We start from the raw sequence: 22,119 nt of genomic DNA, 5'->3' as shown, positions 1-22,119 counted from the left end.
TCCCTCCCGCCCACCCCCCGCTCATGCCCCGTGTTTCTATCCCTCCCGCCGTCCACCCCCTGCTCATGCCCCGTGTCTCTATCCCTCCGCCGCCCTCCCCCCAATCATGCCCCGTGTCTATCCCTCCCGCCTACCCCCCGCTCATGCCCCGTGTGTCTATCCCTGCCGCCCACCCCCCGCGTGTCTATCCCTCCCGCCGCCCACCCTCCGCTCATGCCCCGTGTGTCTCCCCCCCACCCGCCTATCCCCCGCTCATGCCCCATGTGTCTATCCCTCCTGCCCCCCTCCCCCGCTCATGCCCAGTGTATCTATCCCTCCCGCCTACCCCCCGCTCATGCCCCGTGTGTCTATCCCTCCCGCCCACCCCTCGCTCATGCCCCGTGTGTCTATACCTCCCGCCCACCCCCCGCGTGTCTATCCCTCCCGCCGCCCACCCCCCACTCATGCCCTGTGTGTCTCCCCCCCTCCCCCGACCCTCTACTCATGCCCCGTGTGTCTATCCCTCCCGCCGCCCACCCCCCACTCATGCCCCATGTGTCTCTCCCCTCCTCCCCACCCCCCGACCCCCCGACCCCCCGCTCATGCCCCGTGTGTCTATCCCTCCTGCCACCCACTCCCCACTCATGCCCCATGTGTCTATCCCTCCTGCCGCCCTCCCCCCGCTCATGCCCCGTGTGTCTATCCCTCCCGCCCACCCCCGCTCATGTCCCGTGTGTCTATCCCTATCGCCCACCCCCCGCTCATGCCCCGTGTGTCTTTCCCTCCCGCCCACCCCCCGCTCATGACCCATGTGTCTATCCCTCCCACCGCCCACCCCCCGCTCATGCCCCGTGTGTCTATCCCTCCCGCCGCCCAACCCCCGCTCATGCCCCGTGTGTCTATCCCTCCCGCCACCCACTCCCGCTCATTCCCCATGTGTCTATCCCTCCCGCCGCCCACCCCCCGCTCATGCCCCGTGTGTCTATCCCTCCCGCCGCCCACCCCCCGCTCATGCCCCCTGTGTCTATCCCTCCCGCCGCCCACCCCCCGCTCATGCCCCGTGTGTCTATCCCTCCCGCTGCCCACCCCCCACTCATGCCCCGTGTCTCTATCCCTCCCCCGCTCATGCCCCGTGTCTCTATCCCTCCCGCTGCCCACGTCCCGTGTCTCTATCCCTCCCGCCAGCCACCCCCCACTCATGCCCCCTGTCTCTGTCCCTCCTGCCGCCCACCCCCGCTCATGCCCCGTGTGTCTCTCCCCTCCTCCCCAACCCCCGCTCATGCCCCGTGTGTCTATCCCTCCCGCCCACCCCCGCTCATGCCCCGTGTGTCTATCCCTCCCGCCCACCCCCCGCTCATGCCCAGTGTGTCTATCCCTCCTGCCCACCCCCCGCTCATGCCCCATGTGTCTATCCCTCCCACCACCCACCCCCCGCTCATTCCCCGTGTGTCTATCCCTCCCGCCGCCCACCCCCCGCTCATGCCCCGTGTGTCTATCCCTCCCACCACCCACCCCCGCTCATGCCCTGTGTGTCTATCCCTTCCGCCGCCCACCCCCCGCTCATTCCCTGTGTGTCTATCCCTCCCGCCGCCCAACCCCCGCTCATGCCCCGTGTGTCTATCCCTCCCGCTGCCCACCCCCCGCTCATGCCCCGTGTGTCTATCCCTCCGGCCGCGCACTCCCCGCTCATGCCCCGTGTGTCTATCCCTCCCGCCGCCCACCCCCCACTCATGCCCCGTGTCTCTATCCCTCCCGCCGCCCACGCCCCGTGTCTCTATCCCTCCCGCCAGCCACCCCCGCTCATACCCCGTGTCTCTATCCCTCCTGCCGCCCACCCCCGCTCATGCCCCGTGTGTCTCTCCCCTCCTCCCCACCCCCCGCTCATGCCCCGTGTGTCTATCCCTCCCGCCGCCCACCCCCCGCTCATGCCCCGTGTGTCTATCCCTCCTGCCACCCACCCCCCACTCCTGCCCCGTGTGTTTATCCCTCCCGCCCACCCCCAGCTCATGCCCCTTGTGTCTATCCCTCCCGCACACTCCCCGCTCATGCCTCGTGTGTCTATCACTCCCGCCCACCCACTGCTCATGCCCCGTATGTCTATCCCTCCCGCCCATCCCCTGCTCATGCCCCGTGTGTCTATCCCTCCCACCGCCCACCCCCCGCTCATGCCTCATGTGTCTATCCCTCCAGACGCCCACCCCCCCGCTCATGCCCCATGTGTCTATCCCTCCTGCCACCCACCCCCGCTCATGCCCTGTGTGTCTATCCCTTCCGCCGCCCACCCCCCGCTCATTCCCCGTGTGTCTATCCCTCCCGCCGCCCACCCCCGCTCATGCCCTGTGTGTCTATCCCTCCCGCCGCCCACCCCCCGCTCATGCCCCGTGTGTCTATCCCTCCCACCGCCCACCCCCGCTCATGCCCCGTGTGTCTATCCCTCCCGCCGCCCACCCCCCACTCATGCCCCGTGTCTCTATCCCTCCCCCGCTCATGCCCCGTGTCTCTATCCCTCCCACCGCCCACGCCCTGTGTCGCTATCCCTCCCGCCAGCCACCCCCCTCTCATGCCCCGTGTCTCTATCCCTCCTGCCGCCCACCCCCGCTCATGCCCCGTGTGTCTCTCCCTCCTCCCCACCCCCCGCTCATGCCCCGTGTGTCTATCCCTCCTGCCACCCACCCCCCACTCATGCCCCGTGTGTCTATCCATCCCGCCCACCCCCTGCCCATGCCCCGTGTGTCTATCCCTCCTGCCCACCCCCCGCTCATGCCTCATGTGTCTATCCCTCCCGCCGCCCACCCCCCCGCTCATGCCCCGTGTCTCTATCCCTCCCGCCCACCCCCGGCTCATGCCCCATGTGTCTATCCCTCCCGCCCACCCCCCACTCATGCCCCATGTCTCTATCCCTCCCCCCGGCCACCCCCAGCTCATGCCCTGTGTCTCTAACCCTCCCGCCGCCCACCCCCCGCTCATGCCCTGTGTCTCTATCCCTCCCACCGCCCACCCCCCGCTCATGCCCCGTGTCTCTATCCCTCCCGCTGCCCCCCCGCTCATGCCCCGTGTCTCTATCCCTCCTGCTGCCCACCCCCCGCTCATGCCCCGTGTCTCTATCCCTCCCGCTGCCCACCCCCGCTCATGCCCCGTGTGTCTATCCCTCCCGCCGGCCACTCCCCGCTCATGCCCCGTGTGTCTATTCCTCCCACCGCCCACCCCCCCGCTCATGCCCCGTGTGTCTATCCCTCCTGCCGCCCACCCCCCACTCATGCCCCGTGTCTCTATCCCTCCCCCGCTCATGCCCCGTGTCTCTATCCCTCCCGCCGCCCACGCCCCGTGTCTCTATCCCTCCCGCCAGCCACCACCGCTCATGCCCCATGTCTCTATCCCTCCTGCCGCCGACCCCCGCTCATGCCCCGTGTGTCTCTCCCCTCCTCCCCACCCCCCGCTCATGCCCCATGTGTCTATCCCTCCCGCCCACCCCCCGCTCATGCCCCCTGTGTCTATCCCTCCCGCCCACCCCCCGCTCATGCCCCATGTGTCTATTCCTCCCGCCCACCCCCCGCTCACGCCCTGTGTGTCTATCCCTCCCGCCCACCCCCACTCATGCCCCATGTGTCTATCCCTCCCACCGCCCACCCCCCGCTCATGCCCCGTGTGTCTATCCCTCCCGCCGCCCACCCCCCGCTCATGCCCCGTGTGTCTATCCCTCCCGCCACCCACCCCCGCTCATGCCCTGTGTGTCTATCCCTACCGCTGGCCACCCCCCGCTCATTCCCTTTGTGTCTATCCCTCCCGCCGCCCACCACCCGCTCATGCCCCGTGTGTCTATCCCTCCCGCCGCCCACCCCCCGCTCATGCCCCGTGTCTCTATCCCTCCCGCCGCCCACGCCCCGTGTCTCTATCCCTCCCGCCAGCCACCCCCCGCTCATGCCCCGTGTCTCTATCCCTCCCACCGCCCACCCCCCGCTCATGCCCCGTGTGTCTATCCCTCCCGCCACCCACCCCCTGCTCATGCCCTGTGTGTCTATCCCTCGCGCCACCCACCCCCGCTTATGCCCTGTGTGTCTATCCCTCCCGCCGGCCACCCCCCGCTCATTCCCTTTGTGTCTATCCCTCCCGCCACCCACCCCCCGCTCATGCCCCGTGTCTCTATCCCTCCCGTCCACCCCCCGCTCATGCCCCGTGTCTCTATCCCTCCCGCCCCCCGACCCCCCACTCATGCCCCGTTTCTCTATCCCTCCCCCGTTCATGCCCCGTGTCTCTATCCCTCCCGCCGCCCACGCCCCGTGTCTCTATCCCTCCGCCGCCCACCCCCGCTCATGCCCCGTGTCTCTATCCCCTCCTCCCCACCCCCCACTCATGCCCTGTGTGTCTATCCCTCCCGCCGCCCACCCCCCGCTCATGCCCCGTGTGTCTATCCCTCCTGCCACCCACCCCCCGCTCATGCCCCGTGTGTCTATCCCTCCCGCCCACCCCCAGCTCATGCCCCATTTGCCTATCCCTCCCGCCCACCCCCCGCTCATGCCTACGTGTCTATCACTCCCGCCCACCCACCGCTCATGCCCCGTATGTCTATCCCTCCCGCCCACCCCCTGCTCATGCCCCGTGTGTCTATCCCTCCTGCCCACTCCCCGCTCATGCCTCATGTGTCTATCCCTCCCGCCGCCCACCCTCCCGCTCATGCCCTGTGTCTCTATCCCTCCCGTCTACCCCCCGCTCATGCCCCATGTCTCTATCCCTCCCGCCGCCCACCCCCCGCTCATGCCCTGTGTCTCTATCCCTCCCGCCGCCCACCCCCCGCTCATGCCCCGTGTCTCTATCCCTCCCGCCGCCCACCCCCCACTCATGCCCCGTGTCTCTATCCCTCCGGCCGCCCACGCCCCCGCTCATGCCCCATGTGTCTATCCCTCCCGCCGCCCACCCCCCTGCTCATGCCCCGTGTGTCTATCCCTCCCACCGCCCACCCCCCACATATGCCCCGTGTGTCTATCCCTCCTGCCGCTCACCCCCCCGCTCATGCCCCGTGTGTCTATCCCTCGTGTCGCCCACCCCCGCTCATGCCCTGTGTCTCTTTCGCTCCCCCGCTCATGCCCCGTGTCTCTATCCCTCCCGCCGCCCCGTGTCTCTATCCCTCCTGCCGCCCCGTGTCTCTATCCCTCCCGCCGCCCACCCCCCGCTTATGCCACGTGCCTCTATCCCTCCCGCCGCCCACCCCCCGCTCATGCCCCGTGTCTCTATCCCTCCCGCCGCCCACCCCCGCTCATGCCCCGTGTCTCTATCCCTCCCACTGCCCCCGCTCATGCCCCGTGTCTCTATCCCTCCCGCTGCCCACCCCCCGCTCATGCCCCGTGTCTCTATCCCTCCTGCCGCCCACCCCCGCTCATGCCCCGTGTCTCTATCCCTCCCGCCGCCCACCCCCCGCTCATGCCCCATGTGTCTATCCCTCCTGCCCCCCTCCTCCGCTCATGCCCAGTGTATCTATCCCTCCCGCCTACCCCCCGCTCATGCCCCGTGTGTCTATCCCTCCCGCCCACCCCTCGCTCATGCCCCGTGTGTCTATCCCTCCCGCCCACCCCCCGCGTGTCTATCCCTCCCGCCGCCCACCCCCCACTCATGCCCTGTGTGTCTCCCCCCCTCCCCCGACCCTCTACTCATGCCCCGTGTGTCTATCCCTCCCGCCGCCCACCCCCCACTCATGCCCCATGTGTCTCTCCCCTCCTCCCCACCCCCCGACCCCCCGACCCCCCGCTCATGCCCCGTGTGTCTATCCCTCCTGCCACCCACTCCCCACTCATGCCCCGTGTGTCTAACCCTCCTGCCGCCCTCCCCCCGCTCATGCCCCGTGTGTCTATCCCTCCCGCCCACCCCCCGCTCATGTCCCGTGTGTCTATCCCTATCGCCCACCCCCCGCTCATGCCCCGTGTGTCTTTCCCTCCCGCCCACCCCTCGCTCATGACCCATGTGTCTATCCCTCCCACCGCCCACCCCCCGCTCATGCCCCGTGTGTCTATCCCTCCCGCCGCCCACCCCCCGCTCATGCCCCGTGTGTCTATCCCTCCCGCCACCCACTCCCGCTCATGCCCTGTGTGTCTATCCCTCCCGCCCCCCCCGCTCATTCCCCATGTGTCTATCCCTCCCGCCGCCCACCCCCCGCTCATGCCCCGTGTGTCTATCCCTCCCGCCGCCCACCCCCCGCTCATGCCCCCTGTGTCTATCCCTCCCGCCGCCCACCCCCCGCTCATGCCCCGTGTGTCTATCCCTCCCGCTGCCCACCCCCCACTCATGCCCCGTGTCTCTATCCCTCCCCCGCTCATGCCCCGTGTCTCTATCCCTCCCGCTGCCCACGTCCTGTGTCTCTATCCCTCCCGCCAGCCACCCCCCACTCATGCCCCCTGTCTCTGTCCCTCCTGCCGCCCACCCCCGCTCATGCCCCGTGTGTCTCTCCCCTCCTCCCCAACCCCCGCTCATGCCCCGTGTGTCTATCCCTCCCGCCCACCCCCGCTCATGCCCCGTGTGTCTATCCCTCTCGCCCACCCCCCGCTCATGCCCAGTGTGTCTATCCCTCCTGCCCACCCCCCGCTCATGCCCCATGTGTCTATCCCTCCCACCACCCACCCCCCGCTCATTCCCCGTGTGTCTATCCCTCCCGCCGCCCACCCCCCGCTCATGCCCCGTGTGTCTATCCCTCCCACCACCCACCCCCGCTCATGCCCTGTGTGTCTATCCCTTCCGCCGCCCACCCCCCGCTCATTCCCTGTGTGTCTATCCCTCCCGCCGCCCACCCCCCGCTCATGCCCCGTGTGTCTATCCCTCCCGCTGCCCACCCCCCGCTCATGCCCCGTGTGTCTATCCCTCCGGCCGCGCACTCCCCGCTCATGCCCCGTGTGTCTATCCCTCCCGCCGCCCACCCCCCACTCATGCCCCGTGTCTCTATCCCTCCCGCCGCCCACGCCCCGTGTCTCTATCCCTCCCGCCAGCCACCCCCGCTCATGCCCCGTGTCTCTATCCCTCCTGCCGCCCACCCCCGCTCATGCCCCGTGTGTCTCTCCCCTCCTCCCCACCCCCCGCTCATGCCCCGTGTGTCTATCCCTCCCGCCGCCCACCCCCCGCTCATGCCCCGTGTGTCTATCCCTCCTGCCACCCACCCCCCACTCCTGCCCCGTGTGTTTATCCCTCCCGCCCACCCCCAGCTCATGCCCCTTGTGTCTATCCCTCCCGCCCACTCCCCGCTCATGCCTCGTGTGTCTATCACTCCCGCCCACCCACTGCTCATGCCCCGTATGTCTATCCCTCCCGCCCATCCCCTGCTCATGCCCCGTGTGTCTATCCCTCCCACCGCCCACCCCCCGCTCATGCCTCATGTGTCTATCCCTCCAGACGCCCACCCCCCCGCTCATGCCCCATGTGTCTATCCCTCCTGCCACCCACCCCCGCTCATGCCCTGTGTGTCTATCCCTCCCGCCACCCACCCCCCGCTCATTCCCCGTGTGTCTATCCCTCCCGCCGCCCACCCCCGCTCATGCCCTGTGTGTCTATCCCTCCCGCCGCCCACCCCCCACTCATGCCCCGTGTCTCTATCCCTCCCCTGCTCATGCCCCGTGTCTCTATCCCTCCCACCGCCCACGCCCTGTGTCGCTATCCCTCCCGCCAGCCACCCCCCGCTCATGCCCCGTGTCTCTATCCCTCCTGCCGCCCACCCCCGCTCATGCCCCGTGTGTCTCTCCCTCCTCCCCACCCCCCGCTCATGCCCCGTGTGTCTATCCCTCCTGCCACCCACCCCCCACTCATGCCCCGTGTGTCTATCCATCCCGCCCACCCCCTGCCCATGCCCCGTGTGTCTATCCCTCCTGCCCACCCCCCGCTCATGCCTCATGTGTCTATCCCTCCCGCCGCCCACCCCCCCCGCTCATGCCCCGTGTCTCTATCCCTCCCGCCCACCCCCGGCTCATGCCCCATGTGTCTATCCCTCCCGCCCACCCCCCACTCATGCCCCATGTCTCTATCCCTCCCCCCGGCCACCCCCAGCTCATGCCCTGTGTCTCTAACCCTCCCGCCGCCCACCCCCCGCTCATGCCCCGTGTCTCTATCCCTCCCACCCCCCACCCCCCGCTCATGCCCCGTGTCTCTATCCCTCCCGCTGCCCCCCCGCTCATGCCCCGTGTCTCTATCCCTCCTGCTGCCCACCCCCCGCTCATGCCCCGTGTCTCTATCCCTCCCGCTGCCCACCCCCGCTCATGCCCCGTGTGTCTATCCCTCCCGCCGGCCACTCCCCGCTCATGCCCCATGTGTCTATCCCTCCCACCGCCCACCCCCCCGCTCATGCCCTGTGTCTCTATCCCTCCTGCCGCCCACCCCCCACTCATGCCCCGTGTCTCTATCCCTCCCCCGCTCATGCCCCGTGTCTCTATCCCTCCCGCCGCCCACGCCCCGTGTCTCTATCCCTCCCGCCAGCCACCACCGCTCATGCCCCATGTCTCTATCCCTCCTGCCGCCGACCCCCGCTCATACCCCGTGTGTCTCTCCCCTCCTCCCCACCCCCCGCTCATGCCCCATGTGTCTATCCCTCCCGCCCACCCCCCGCTCATGCCCCCTGTGTCTATCCCTCCCGCCCACCCCCCGCTCATGCCCCATGTGTCTATTCCTCCCGCCCACCCCCCGCTCACGCCCCGTGTGTCTATCCCTCCCGCCCACCCCCACTCATGCCCCATGTGTCTATCCCTCCCACCGCCCACCCCCCGCTCATGCCCCGTGTGTCTATCCCTCCCGCCGCCCACCCCCCGCTCATGCCCCGTGTGTCTATCCCTCCCGCCACCCACCCCCGCTCATGCCCTGTGTGTCTATCCCTACCGCTGGCCACCCCCCGCTCATTCCCTTTGTGTCTATCCCTCCCGCCGCCCACCACCCGCTCATGCCCCGTGTGTCTATCCCTCCCGCCTCCCACCCCCCGCTCATGCCCCGTGTGTCTATCCCTCCCGCCGCCCACCCCCCACTCATGCCCTGTGTCTCTATCCCTCCCCCGCTCATGCCCTTTGTCTCTATCCCTCCCGCCGCCCACGCCCCGTGTCTCTATCCCTCCCGCCAGCCACCCCCCGCTCATGCCCCGTGTCTCTATCCCTCCCACCGCCCACCCCCCGCTCATGCCCCGTGTGTCTATCCCTCCCGCCACCCACCCCCTGCTCATGCCCTGTGTGTCTATCCCTCGCGCCACCCACCCCCGCTTATGCCCTGTGTGTCTATCCCTCCCGCCGGCCACCCCCCGCTCATTCCCTTTGTGTCTATCCCTCCCGCCACCCACCCCCCGCTCATGCCCCGTGTCTCTATCCCTCCCGTCCACCCCCCGCTCATGCCCCGTGTCTCTATCCCTCCCGCCCCCCGACCCCCCACTCATGCCCCGTTTCTCTATCCCTCCCCCGTTCATGCCCCGTGTCTCTATCCCTCCCGCCGCCCACGCCCCGTGTCTCTATCCCTCCGCCGCCCACCCCCGCTCATGCCCCGTGTCTCTATCCCCTCCTCCCCACCCCCCACTCATGCCCTGTGTGTCTATCCCTCCCGCCGCCCACCCCCCGCTCATGCCCCGTGTGTCTATCCCTCCTGCCACCCACCCCCCGCTCATGCCCCGTGTGCCTATCCCTCCCGCCCACCCCCAGCTCATGCCCCATTTGCCTATCCCTCCCGCCCACCCCCCGCTCATGCCTACGTGTCTATCACTCCCGCCCACCCACCGCTCATGCCCCGTATGTCTATCCCTCCCGCCCACCCCCTGCTCATGCCCCGTGTGTCTATCCCTCCTGCCCACTCCCCGCTCATGCCTCATGTGTCTATCCCTCCCGCCGCCCACCCTCCCGCTCATGCCCTGTGTCTCTATCCCTCCCGTCTACCCCCCGCTCATGCCCCGTGTGTCTATCCCACCGCCCACCCCCCTCTCATGCCCCATGTCTCTATCCCTCCCGCCGCCCACCCCCCGCTCATGCCCTGTGTCTCTATCCCTCCCGCCGCCCACCCCCCGCTCATGCCCCGTGTCTCTATCCCTCCCGCCGCCCACCCCCCACTCATGCCCCGTGTCTCTATCCCTCCCGCCGCCCACGCCCCCGCTCATGCCCCATGTGTCTATCCCTCCCGCCGCCCACCCCCCTGCTCATGCCCCGTGTGTCTATCCCTCCCACCGCCCACCCCCCACATATGCCCCGTGTGTCTATCCCTCCTGCCGCTCACCCCCCCGCTCATGCCCCGTGTGTCTATCCCTCGTGTCGCCCACCCCCGCTCATTCCCTGTGTCTCTTTCGCTCCCCCGCTCATGCCCCGTGTCTCTATCCCTCCCGCCGCCCCGTGTCTCTATCCCTCCTGCCGCCCCGTGTCTCTATCCCTCCCGCCGCCCACCCCCCGCTTATGCCACGTGCCTCTATCCCTCCCGCCGCCCACCCCCCGCTCATGCCCCGTGTCTCTATCCCTCCCGCCGCCCACCCCCGCTCATGCCCCGTGTCTCTATCCCTCCCACTGCCCCCGCTCATGCCCCGTGTCTCTATCCCTCCCGCTGCCCACCCCCCGCTCATGCCCCGTGTCTCTATCCCTCCTGCCGCCCACCCCCGCTCATGCCCCGTGTCTCTATCCCTCCCGCCGCCCACCCCCCGCTCATGCCCCGTGTCTCCATCCCTCCCGCCACCCACCCTCGCTCATGCCCCGTGTCTCTTTCCCTCCCGCCGCCCACCCCCCGCTTATGCCCCGTGTCTCTAACCCTCCCGCCGCCCACCCACCGCTCATGCCCCGTGTCTCTATCCCTCCCACCGCCCACCCCCCGCTCATGCCCCGTGTCTCTATCCCTCCCTCCCACCCACCCCCCGCTCATGCCCCGTGTCTGTCTCCTATTTTCCCCCACCCGCTCATGACCCGTGTCTGTCTCCTGTTTCCCCCCACCCGCTCATGACCCGTGTATGTCTCCTGTTTCCCCCCACCCGCTCATGCCCCGTGTCTGTCTCCTGTTCCCCCCACCCGCTCATGCCCCGTCGGTACACCCCGTTTCAGTGTCGCCTGTTCGGCGATGGGATGTTTTGGCGCGCCGCACACCAGTGCACATCGCCTGCTGTTTAGGGAAACGTTCAGTGCCGTGCACTGAAAATGCGAGTTTCAACTTCACCCCACACTATTTTAAAATGAAGCTATTCTAGAGCGGTTTCATTTTAAAATAGTGTGGGATGAAGTTGAAACTCGCACTTTCAGTGCACTGCACTGAACGTTTCCCTAAACAGCAGGCGATGTGCACAGGGGTGCGGCGCACAGAGCAGAATTGATCTGCCGGGCTCACGAGGGTGGAGGCTGTGCTGCTCGGAGCAGACTGCTCCGAGCAGCACAGCCCCCACCTTCGCGGGCCCGGCTGTGTACTCTGCGTGGCTGTGGTGCCTGCATGATGAACTCGCAGGACATTAATGTCTGGCCAGTTCGGCGTGGGCTGCCGCGCCGTGCCGCGCCGAACCGGCTCCTGCGCCGAACCGGCTGCGCCAAATCGTCCCGCGCCTAACCGGCTGCCCCGAAATGTCCTGCTCTGTGCCCCGTGTCTCTCTCCTGTTGCCCCCCACCCCCCGCTCATGCCCCGTGTCTGTCTCCTGTACCCCCCCACCCCCCGCTCATGCCCCGTGTCTGTCTCCTGTTCCCCTCCACCCCCCTGCTCATGCCACGTGTCTGTCTCCTGTTCCTCCACCCCCCGCTCATGCCCTGTGTCTGTCTCCTGTTCTCCCCACCCCCTGCTCATGCCCCGTGTCTCTCTCCTGTTGCCCCCCACCCCCTGGTCATGCCCCGTGTCTGTCTCCTGTACCCCCCCACCCCCCCTCATGCCCCGTGTCTTCCTCCTGTTCCCTCCCACCCCCTGCTCATGCCCCGTGTCTTCCTCTTGTCACCCCCTCCTATGATGCCTCTTGTTGACCTCTTGTTCCCCCCACCCCCCGCTCATGCCCCGTGTCTCCCTTCTTCCCCCCACCCCCGCTCATGCCCTGTCTTCCTTTCCCCCCCACTCCCCGCTCATGCCCCGTGTCTCTCTTCTCCCTCCCCCGCCCCCGCTCATGCCCCGTGTCTGCACTGTTGGAATGACATTTGTGATGTCATCTTTGATGTCCTGGGTGTTAGTGTTAGCAGTGCACGGTGGCGCGAGTTATGGTTGCTTATCTTACCATAACTGCCGAATTTCAGGGGTTTTTCGCTTTTACTTTGAACCATAACGTCCCTTTAACAAAGTTTTTTCACTGAATTTCATAGGTTTTTAGTAGCGCAACTTAACCATAACGTCCCTTTAACAAAGTTTTTTTAACTGAATTACATGGCCACGGTAGTGGTCATGTAGTTATGGTTAAGTTGATGTTTCCATAGGAAGAGCACTTTTTGGGTGGCTTATAACTTCGCTCTCCCTGGACGGATCCTCACCAAACTTTGCAAAAAGAAGTATTTGGGTCACTCTGAATTTTTTTGCAAAGTTTGGTGAGGATTCGTCCAGGGGGGGCAAAGTTATAGGGGGGTCCCAAAACTTTTTTTTTTCCCATAGACTGAATGGGAAAAAAATGTTGCTCGCGCCTACAGCCAAACCGCTTGACGGATTTCCACCAAATTCGGACCAGGAACAGCGGCTTGGTCCCGAAAGCGTGCTTTTGCAAATTTGGTGAAAATCCATCCAGTAGTTTTTTTTTAAATGACCAAAAAGTAGGTAAAAAAAAATTAGTGATATCTGTGTTCGGTTCGTGGACACACTTCCCTGTTCGCTCCGCGGACAGTGTCCTGATTGGTCACGGACGTGATGTTCGCGGACATCCAACGTGTTCGCTGATTGGACGGCGTGGAGCGTGAAGCGCGTCAGATTTTTCAGTAGCGCCCGCCATCTTGGATTCGCGGACGTCCGCAGACAGCACGGTGAAACTTTGTTCAAAATGTGTATTTTGTAGAGTGTGTTGGTGTGTAGGAGTGTTTGGGGAGGGTGGGAGTGTATGAGATAGGATGAAAGTTGTGTTTTTTATGTGTTAGACGTTCTTTTTGTGTTCGATTTGTTTGCGGACATCACGGGTGTCCTGAAATGTTCTAAATAAACTGACTGGGGGGGTGTTCTAAGGACTCAATATGTGTTCGTTTTGTTCGCAAGCAAAGTGAAACTGTTCTAAGAACACTCGCGGTGTCCGGGGAGTGTTCCTAGGGGGTGTCCTGAGGACGCTGTCCGTATTGTTCTCTGTCAAGTTGAATGTGTTCTAAGAACACCTGCGGTTTCCTGAAATGTTCGCAAATAAACAAAATGGGGGTGTTCTGAAGAGGTTTTTGAGAACACTCCCGGTGTCCTGAAATGTTCATAGGGGGTGTCCTGAGGACGCTGTCCGTATTGTTCTCTGTCAAGTTGAATGTGTTCTAAGAACACCCGCGGTGTCCTGAAATGTTCGCAAATAAACAAAATGGGGGTGTTCTGAAGAAGCTTCTAAGAACACTCACGGTGTCCGGGGAGTGTTCGTAGGGGGTGTCCTGAGGACGCTGTCCGTATTGTTCTCTGTCAAGTTGAATGTGTCCTAAGAACACTCGCGGTGTCCTGAAATGTTCGCAAATAAACAAAATGGGGGTGTTCTGAAGACGCTTCTAAGAACACTTGCGGTGTCCGGGGAGTGTTCGTAGGGGGTGTCCTGAGGACGCTGTCCGTATTGTTCTCTGTCAAGTTGAATGTGTCCTAAGAACACTCGCGGTGTCCTGAAATGTTCGCAAATAAACAAAATTGGGGTGTTCTGAAGACGTTTTTGAGAACACTCCCGGTGTCCTGAAATGTTCGTAGGGGGTGTCCTGAGGACGCTGTCCGTATTGTTCTCTGTCAAGTTGAATGTGTTCTAAGAACCCCCGCAGTGTCCTGAAATGTTCGCAAATAAACAAAATGGGGGTGTTCTGAAGAAGCTTCTAAGAACACTCCCGGTGTCCTGGAATGTTCGTAGGGGGTAGCCTGAGGACGCTGTCCCTATTGTTCTCTGTCAAGTTGAATGTGTTCTAAGAACACTTGCGGTGTCCTGAAATGTTCACAAATAAACAAGATGGTGGTGTTCTGAAGACGCTTCTAAGAACACTCGCGGTGTCCGGGGAGTGTTCGTAGGTGGTGTCCTGAGGACGCTGTCCGTATTGTTCTCTGTCAAGTTGAATGTGTTCTAAGAACACCCGCGGTGTCCTGAAATGTTCGCAAATAAACAAAATGGGGGTGTTCTGAAGACGTTTTTGAGAACACTCCCGGTGTCCTGGAATGTTCGTAGGGGGTGTCCTTAGGACGCTGTCCGTATTGTTCGTTGTTAAGTTGAAAGTGTTCTAAGAACTATCGTGTTGTTCTGAAATGTTCGTAGCGTGTGTCCTGAAAACGGTGTCCGTATTGTTCGCTGGCAAGTTCAAAGTGTTCTAAGAACACTCACATTGTTCGCGGACATTAAAAGTTTCCCATAGATCATAGATGAAATGTTTGACTCTATGGGTGTGATATGCTGCGGTGGTTGTTGCCAGGGCATAGAGCCTTGGGTGCATGGCCATTTGGCCATGCACCCAAGACTCTATGCCCTGGCAACAACCACCGCAGCATATCACATTCATATTTGCTTATAACTTTGGGTGAAAAACAAATGTATAAGGAACAAAGGTATTAGATACTATGGATGTGATATTCTGCTATGGTTGTCCTTATTATTGTATACTTACTGTTTGGTCTAGTAATGGGAGTCCATGTTTTTCTTCTTCATTTCTGTGATAAAAGAAAATAGCATGTTAGTATTAGTATTTTGTAATGACTTATTACATTGTATAAGCAATATACTTTTATTTTTTTTTTACCCTCATATTTAGTAGAGTACAAATCAGAATACTGTGCAATTTGCTCAGTTTCTGTATTTGTTGCTAAAATCATTGGGTCTGTGGGAGAAAAAAAAATCCATGTTGGATTAAAACAAAAACCTTTTTCTGTTATGCTACAGTTTATTTGTTTGTTTGTTTTCTGTGTTCACTTGTTGTTTCTGGCTAATGCTTTATACTTTGTTTTGTTGTATTTTTTTTGGAGCAGTAACAGATTCTTCATTTGTTTTGATATTATAAAATTTTGGAGCAGTTAGATACCAATTGGCATATTCTAAATGTCTATTTTTTAAATATATTTTAGTGGTTTTGATTTATCTATTTGGATATTGTTAATTTTTGGGACAGTTAGATACCAATTGGCGTATTCTAACTGTGTACTTTTTGGCCTAATTTAGTGGTATTCATTTATCTGATTAGTTGTTGTAGAATCTTTGAGCTGTTAGATAGCTTTTGGAGTATTCTAACAGTTTATATTATCTTAACACAAATTTATAATTTTGGGACAGTTAGATACCAATTGGCATATTCTAACTGTGTATTTTTTGGTCTAATTTAGTGGTATTCATTTATCTGATTAGTTGTTGTAGAATCTTTGAGCAGTTAGATAGCTTTTGGAGTATTCTAACAGTTTATATTTTTTTAACACAAATTTACTTAAAGGTTTAAATACAGTTTATTTATCAAATTTTGGTTTTAAGAACATCAAATAAGCGTTTGTAAGATTTGCTGGTAATCTCTGCTTTAGAGTAATGGTACCATCATTACATTCAAACCATCCACATTTCTTTTTTATATATGCCGTGTAGTGCCCTGAATTGGTTGTGGCTCCTGTGTGGTAGATTATACCTATTGTTGTGAAGGTTTTCTTACCAAGTGATATTTGACTATGTGTGAATCCAGTCAGCTTGCAGTTGTTTTTGGTACTATCTGCATTGTAACGTAGAAGCATTAGTATTATGTATTTACTATGTGTTTGCATTACTAACGTGGAGCGATTATCTGAATTGCAGGTAGAGCATAATCTACCATGGTTTGCATTTTGTACAAGTTGCTGAAATGGAATGGATTCACAATTTGATATTGATATATATATGAAGCGTTCATTGGGAATTTCTTCTTGTGTCACATTGTTGCACAGAGTGCATGTATGTTTCCACATGTATGAAATCTGCAAGATTTCATTTATAGGTATGTTTTTGTTTTCCAGTACTAATAGTAAGTACATTAGAAATTCTTGTGGATCTTCCTGTGAGCTTATAGTGAATTTCACCATTCCAGCACAGTAGTCCAATTGTCGTCTTATTCCAAAAACACTAAATGTGTTGTCAGGATTGTTTGCTGTATTTCTGTGAAGTACTAACATTTGCAAACACAAAGGGTCTGTACTGTGTAAGTAAATGTTGTCAACAATTGGTGGTAATTGAAATAGATTATTAATTGCTACATTTGCCTAGCAACTTACACCAACTATATTTGAGAATTTAAATGGTCCAGGTAGTTCTGTATCTAACTGCTTTTTTTGGAGTTTGTCTTCCTTCTTTAAAGAAGTACCTGGTTTACTTTCTCTAATTGATTCTTTTTTGTTTGTGGTACTTGATGAAGTATTAGTTTCTTTTACTCTCTTTGGAGGATTTGCAGTGACGTCCTGTTGCATTTCTGTTTGATTTAGTTTTCTTTTACAACGTTTTAGTTTTTGTGGAACAGAATATGTGTTTAGATGGGGAGTGTATAGTGAGCGAAGTCTATTATATTCTAAAATGCAAGGAATATCAGCGTTTACTTTACTTGCATCAAAGTTGATTAGAAATAGACCGTCAAGTGTACATAAGCGTGATAGTGCAACGTAGCTCATGCCTTCTTTAAAGACTGTGTTACCAATATCTATCATTGCTTTGTCTAGGGTAAGACCTTGTGATTTATGAATCGTGACTGCGTATGCAAGAGTTAGAGAAAATTGTTCTCTGCGTACATACATATCTTTGAAGAGAAGGAATCTAGCTGTTGAGCGTCCTATCTGTTTTACTTCTGAAAGTTTGTCAAAGAGTATATTGACAAACTGAATTTTGTTGTCACGTGGGTATGTTTGAAAGCCAACAACTGTACCCAATGCTCCATTAACTAGTCCTTGGTCCACGTCAAGGTTACGTTTAAGCATTACTCTGCAATTTAAGGATAATTTTAACATCTTTTCTAAGCCTGCTGTGTTTGAGATAGATTTTTCTAAATTATTTAGTCTTGTGGCTTGGTCACACATGGGTAGTGTCATACCATGTACATCTAGTTTGTCTGTGGCGCTAATTTCCATTATTGGTTGCATTTCTTTACTTAACATTATTTAATTGAATTTGAGACAGCTTGCAAGAGTTGGCATTAAGGCCATACAATTGACATTTTTGTGGGCTAATTGTTCCATAATATCTGTAGCACATGCATTATCGCCATAAAGTGCATTAATGTGCCGGGTTTTCAATGTTGCTTCTGCTTCTTTAGAAAGTATACCAACTCTCAAACTTTTTAAAATGTTGGCATATGTTAGATCTGCAGATTGGCGCATGTTTTCTGTTAATTCTCTGTATTGGAAATGTTGCCAAAGGTTGACATTTCCAATGCTGCCAACAGTTTTACAGCAGAGTTTGTGCCCTAATGTTTTAAAAATAGGTTCACCTTTTACTGGTGTTAATTGAAGCAGATCTCCAAAAACAATAATGTGTTTTCCTGCAAAGAGCTCTTCATAGTCTGTTTTGAGTACTTCTTGTAATCTGAGGTGAATCAAAGCTAACATCAGGTTGGAGACCATGCTCACTTCATCTATTAGTAGCATTTTCATTTGTTTCAATACTCTGCGTAATTCCATTGCAGCTTCTGCAGAAAGTTTGTAATAGTCTAATTTGTTCTGGTGTTCTACTGGTAATAGTAGTAATCGGTGTAATGTAACACCACCTATGTTGTAGGCAGCTAAACCTGTGGGGGCAGTGACAACAGCTGACAGTTTGTTGTTTGTCAATTGTTGAAGGAACTTAGTAATGATTTTGATTAGGAATGTTTTGCCAGAACCAGCTTCACCACTGACGTACAGCAGTATAGGTTTATAATTATGCCAGGAACATTCTTTATTTTCATGTTTTACACCATGTGCAATTTGTTTTGTTACTTCTTGAAAAATGCTACTTTGCTCATTGTTTAGTTTTGATTGTAGTATAGTCTTCCTTATCTTCATACTGACACATGGTGTTTTCTACTTCTATCATAGCTAATTCTGCCTCATTTGTTATTAGTGGTTCTCCCAGTGGTTCTTGGCTTCCTGTTACAGAAGGTTGACTACTGTCAGGAGTATCCTTATCTAGCTGGGCTTGGAGTTCTTCTTCATGTTGCTGTTCATTGTGCAACATTGTTTTGTACTGTGTAAAGATTACATCAGTTATAGTGCTTTCATTTGCTTTGAAAGCATCCTCATATGAGTCATAGTTATCTAGTAATTGTTCTTCTTTTCTCCATGGTTTGAAGAGTTGTAGCAGGGACATGTAATATACTTCTTTATGTTGAGGAGTCTTCAATGACAATTTGATATGATTAATTAAATTTGGTTTAGTGAGTTTAACTAAGCTGCCTTCACAGTCTGTCACTCTATATTAACCTTTTTTTCATCAGGTTTCATATTATTTGTGTATGTGTAGTTTTGGGCTATTTGGTATAGACACATATTTTCCAAAGTATTACTTCTGTTTGGGTAGTATGTGTCCAATAAATTGTTTTTTAAAATGTCTTGGCTGTTGGGATCATGTTTGGCTATTGTTTCTATATCTTCATATGATTTTAGAACTCTTTTTCTAGATTTAGCTGGACCAAGACTTAGCCATACTATATTTTCAGATTTACAATACAATGAAGTACCAGTTAAACGATCAGCTGCTTCATAAGATCCACATTCTCTATGGGTGAGCATTCTTATGCCCAAGCTGTATAATTTCTGAGATACTTTTTTATCTGATGACAGGTCATTCCAGAGGTCTTGGAGCTCTGTCTTTTCTGCTTTAGTTAAGTATGCTGTGACATATCGTGCAACTGCAGTAGAATTGTCTGCAATGTACTGCACATCTATGTTTGCATTCCATAAGTGGGCAATGATTGCATTATAATCATTGATATATTTTTCTTCTTCTTTTCTTTTTATGTAATATGTATTTTTAGGTGACTTACCTTTAACACTATGTCTAACTGAAGACATGAGGTTGTTTACTTGACCTGTATTTGTAACTGGCCTAGGGAAACCAAATCGGCATTTGGTGTAGTATTTGCCTTTGTTTTTGTATTTGCGACGACAATATTTTCCACATTTGTGTCTTTGAAATTGTAAAATTTGTGCATGAAGATCACTATTTGTGGCTTCTCTGGAATTTCACAAGTGACATATTTTTCAATAAACTGTAAAACAGTGGCATCACTGTCTTGACCAAATTTAGGAGCATATTTAATCCATAAAAGCATGTGGATATGTGGTGCTCCTCTGGCTTGGTATTCTTTTCTCCAAAAGAAGTGTTGCACTTCTCCAAGGGGTGAACAGTTTTATTACAAATAAAATGTAGCATAGCAATGAAGCGATGGTGAAAATATCTTGAAACATTAACAGGATCCAAAGAACAAAGTTCTCCAGGTGTTAGAATATCTATGTTTGTTTTGTTTTTATTTGATATGCGTAGGAAATCATGTAAATCTTCCCATGCATATTCTGCACAACTTGATGTAACAAACCGAGTGGGTGGGCCAAGGTTTCTGATCATACAACGTACATCTCCATGACGTCGAAACCAGTACTCTTTAGTACCACTCATATTTGCTAATAGATTTGTAATATTTGATTGTAAAACCTCAACCTTTTGTTGCACTTTCTCTAATAATTGTGTAGCTGTCATATTTTGAAAGTGTGATCCTGATTTTAATATGTGTGCAACTCCGTAACATAAAGTTGCTAGTTCACTTTCAAAGAGTAGGTGGAATATTATTCCACATTTTGTCTAAATCTGGGATCTTCAGAATACATCCGTAATGAGCGGTATTCTGAAGCTGATATTTGAATAGGTCTATCATCATACCTTCCTCCTTTGCCAGTAGGAAAGAGTAGAGGAAAAGCACGTGCTTCTATACTTTTTTCCCATATACTGATTGGCGATCCTTTTGTTTGACGCATTTGGTAAGTTTCCAGTACATCTTGTACGGTGTCATTACAGTGCAAAGGATGAATTGTATAATGGTCTAAAGTATTTGATATTGTAGCAGGATCTAGTAGCTCAAATTGACCAGCTTCTTGTGTTTCTTGAATTATTTCAGTTGTATCTTTCAAGTTTTCTTCAATATTAATTTCTTTGTAATATTCATTATTATCTTTAAGATATTGGAAGGCTTGTCTAACTTTATATAAATCTACCAGCTGTTGCCATATATTTTTGTCTTTTGTAGGTACTCCATTTACTAATATAATTAAAGATTGCTGCATTGGACGTTGCACTCCTAGAGTATGCACATGTTCTTTTAGATTTAATGGTAAATAAACTACTTTTCCACGAATGCCTTTTAACAATTCAGAGGGAGGTAATTTTGCTGTTTTTGGCTGAAGGCGTATTATTGCTTGAAATGAGTGCACTGTTTGAATTATGATGCTCTCATATAAATTAAGTTGTTGTAGAGGTTTTGGTACTGGGTATAATTCCAAATTATTTGTGATAGAACATGAAGGAGTTTGGTTGTTGTCAAGTTTTGTAGTGCAATAACTGCAAAGTATTAAGGCCTCAGTTATTTCATATTTGTTTTCTGCTACAAGGTAGAGAGCTAATTCAAACCATTTAGAATCTTCATTGTCTTCTATTTTGTATGATAGGTCCACAGTTTTTGTGTTACTTTTATAAAAAATTCTACGGCAACATACACATACATGGTTTGGTACTTCAGCTGATGTACTTTTAAATTTTAGTATTTCTTTTTTGTATGTGTTTAGCAAAAGGTTGCCATGTGTAGAATTGTTGCTTAATTGGTTTAAAGCTATTTCATTCTGTAAATGGCTTTCACTTCCGAAATATTTTTTCTGGATATAGTGAATTTCTTCAAGTAGGTCTTTTGCTGTACCATGTAGAAGGATGTTATTTAACTTTGCTAGTGCTAAAGCAGGACTTTTAGCATAGTACAGTTTATAGACTAGATTTCTTATAGTTGAATGATGTGTTGATATCCTTTTGATATCATGGAAAGTGGTTTTACAAGTGGGTCCTGTAATGCAGGCCAATGAATTTCCTTGTAGTCCTGTGTACTTGCGCACTGGACAGGTATCTATATTTTGCAGTAATTTAATTTTGATTTTTTGTTTGCTTTTTACATATTTATTGAAGAATTGGCGTAAAGATTTGAAACATTGTTTGGGAATGTTACACATTGACGTGCATGGCCATTTGTACACTAGACGTTCTGATTCAGTTGAATGCAGGGGTAATTCTAAGTTTTCAGGGCATATTTTTGTAAGAAGTACTTCTTGTTCCATTATGGTATTATTCACTTTTTCATAACCTCGACCACTGCTATGTATGGCAATTGTATTTGTTTGCTTTTGTTTGTACGCTTCTTCATTAAAATAAGGTTCTGTGCTTGTAGTGTGATTCCATTCACCTCCGCTGATACTTAAGAAGTTCTTTCTGTTGATATTTCGCTTATTGAGAAGTCTTTTTTGTAATTTAGTTATTAGTTTTGTTAGTGGTTTCATTTTGTTTAACAGTAAAATAAATACATTTCTTTTGAGAAGAATTGCACTGTCCATCAATGCTTCTAAGATTAATTTCCTACGATAGGTTTTAAGCTTTGAACCTGATTTCTCTCCTGTTTTTATAAGATTTTGAAGGACTTTGTGATGGTATATTTTGGCTAAAATACTTTTCTTGGTATGCTTACTTTGCACTATATTAAAATTTGAAGAAGTAGTTTTATCTGTACTGATTTTCTGTTAATTGTTTTTTGGTTTGTTTTACATTTTGATAGAGGAAGCGAAGTTGTTGTATTTGAAACTTCTTGTGTTTCACTAAATGATTGTATTAGCTGTTTTGTTTCAACTTTTTTTACAAATTCTGCTAGAGATGGATGCTTATGTTGGACACCTTTATTTTCATTTGCTCTACTTTTGCGTTGCTTTCTACGGACTTGACTTTTGGTAGGCATTCTTTAGAGTCTGTTGAAAAAAATAAAGAAGATATGGGTGGGGTGTTCTGGAATGTATGTGTGCTGTGTGCATGAGTGTTTGAGTAAGATGGTAAAGATGTATGTAATGGTGTGTGATTGTGCA

The sequence above is a fragment of the Ambystoma mexicanum genome, chromosome 12 (genome assembly GCF_040938575.1).
Source record: "Ambystoma mexicanum isolate Mex_15411 chromosome 12, UKY_AmexF1_1, whole genome shotgun sequence".
NCBI lineage: Eukaryota > Metazoa > Chordata > Amphibia > Caudata > Ambystomatidae > Ambystoma > Ambystoma mexicanum.
Note: the sequence above shows the minus strand (reverse complement) of the source record.